The 2,065-nt window shown below is 37.4% G+C and overlaps 1 long non-coding RNA gene across 1 annotated transcript; it reads right to left on the bottom strand.

Moving 5' to 3' along the window:
• Nucleotides 1–330: 330 nt before the first annotated feature.
• On the bottom strand, nt 331–1,836 carry LOC115334666. Its single transcript, XR_003921209.1, has 3 exons — nt 1,492–1,836; nt 1,168–1,209; nt 331–418 (listed from the first exon to the last, which is right to left on the bottom strand). It is a non-coding gene; the product is annotated as an uncharacterized LOC115334666 (long non-coding RNA).
• Nucleotides 1,837–2,065: the final 229 nt, after the last annotated feature.

Here is a 2,065-nt window from a genome sequence, read left to right as displayed (position 1 = left end):
ATTAAAGGAAGAGGAAAATAAAAAGCAGAAATTATATTACAAATGTACTACTTTGTTATCATAAGGCAATCATTTATCTTTCAATGCTGAAGTGAATTTTCCAGTGTATATGGACCTAGTACAAACTCATTTGCTAAAGATAAGCTTGTTAGAAAAAAAAAAAAACACACAAAACTTCTTTTTAAAAAAAAAAACCTATGCCTTTGCAAGCTAAGCAGAGCATAATTTCCTCTGCTCAATTGCTAAAAAGGTAATTCCAACCTTACAGCATTGCTTCTTCGTTCATGAGGCAGCAGAGTTCCTTTTATATTTCTAAAATTTTTCACTCCATCTCCCTAGCAGTTTTTTCCATGTCAGGAGCTGCAAAGAGGTAACACATCCACTTGCTCTGGAGAGCATGTGAAAATCAAAACCAACCCTAGAAAACGATAGAGAGGAACATGAATAAACAGCACTAAGCATGCAATCTTCTTAAACAAGTGGGTAAACAAGCTCAGGGAATTAGCAAGCTTGGCAACAGTGTTTGTTGTGCTGCTAGAACTATCCTGTAATGAATTACAATGATTAGTACCACCAGACAAAGTGGTTCAGTTTCACAGAAAATTTTCACAGCCACTGTCATTAATCTTACCTGGGTTTATTACTAGCACTGTCACTTGCAGCTTGGGTAGCTAAAGTCCTTAATATGCAATCTGTACGGGCAGCTTAGCATTCGTTTCCCATAGCAGAATGCACGGACTGAGGGTGCTGTGCATGCTGTATCTCGCATAAGTTTGTTTCAAGAGAAAGGAGGAGAGATTGCGAGCTGTGAGTATCCTAGAATGTAACTTCAGATTTAATATTCCCCAAGGAAAGTGTTTGCTAACCATCACACATGTAACAGGGCTGCTCAGTCAAATACTTGGGTAGAAATATGAATATTCTCAGGTGCCGGTATGAACAATTGCTTCTAAGCATTATACTATTATAATAACGGTTTACAATCACATTTTATTTGTATGTACCAAAATAATTCCATAAAGCACCTTGTATATTATTCTGAAATGATTTTCATACTTTCTTTCACAAACTTCATAACCACTAAACATCCTATAAGACAAAGCAAACAAGGTTTTGTGTCTCGAGGTGAAAACAAGCTTTTCTTTTCACTTTGCAGGCAGTACCCACTAGCTCCAAGGAAAGAGGGCATTTCTTTTCCATCTGCAGCCTCTAAGGAGGAGAGCAACATGCCTGATCAGTAGTGATAACTCAGAAAAAAAATTATCATCTGTTTCATAATATTAAGCCTTAGCAAGAACAGTGGTGAACAGCAGATGTGAGGTGTACAGTGCCGTGGTCTGCCCACGGGGCTGCTCGCTCTCCTCCCCTTTAAGCTCAGTGAAGGGGCCTGGATCATATCACTCTAACACAGTCAGTTAGAGGAAATTGAATTAATTACATCTTTAAGCGATGATGATTAAAAAGACAGTGTAACGAGTCTGGGACACATACCTATACAAACACCCTTGAGATTTACATTTGGTAAAGTGAGTCCTTTGTCTTATCTCCCTGCCTCAGTTACAGGCACTGAGGGTTCTTGCACCCACCTGCAAGATACAGTCATCTCTCAAATGCATATATATATATATATATATATATGCGCACAGTGTGTTCAAAGGGTCATAGTCTCTATTCATCTCTCTCAGTCTCTCTCCCTGCCCTTGCACACACATGCATACGCAAACACAAGCAGATGAGTCATAGTAGTAAAAAAGAAACAGAAAACAAACAAAAAAATCCCACAACATACCTTGCATAAATACATACACAGACATGCATAATTTTGCCACAAATATATCTACCTATTTTCCTGGCTGGCAAACGACTTATTTTTGTCGTCTTTAAAAGGCAGATAAGTCAAAGTATAGAGACCACTGTGAAAATAATTAAACAATTTCTCAGTCTGAAGAGTGAGAGATAGACCAGTAACTTGTCCTAAATATAAACACATTATATAAACTAAATATAAGTCACTTTGGTAAAAAGTGTGATAGACAGAGATTTTATTTGAAACATAAATGCTACA

The sequence above is a fragment of the Aquila chrysaetos genome, chromosome 2 (genome assembly GCF_900496995.4).
Source record: "Aquila chrysaetos chrysaetos chromosome 2, bAquChr1.4, whole genome shotgun sequence".
Lineage (NCBI taxonomy): Eukaryota > Metazoa > Chordata > Aves > Accipitriformes > Accipitridae > Aquila > Aquila chrysaetos.
The sequence above is the reverse complement of the archived record's forward strand: the minus strand, read 5'-3'. Positions and strand labels throughout refer to the sequence as shown.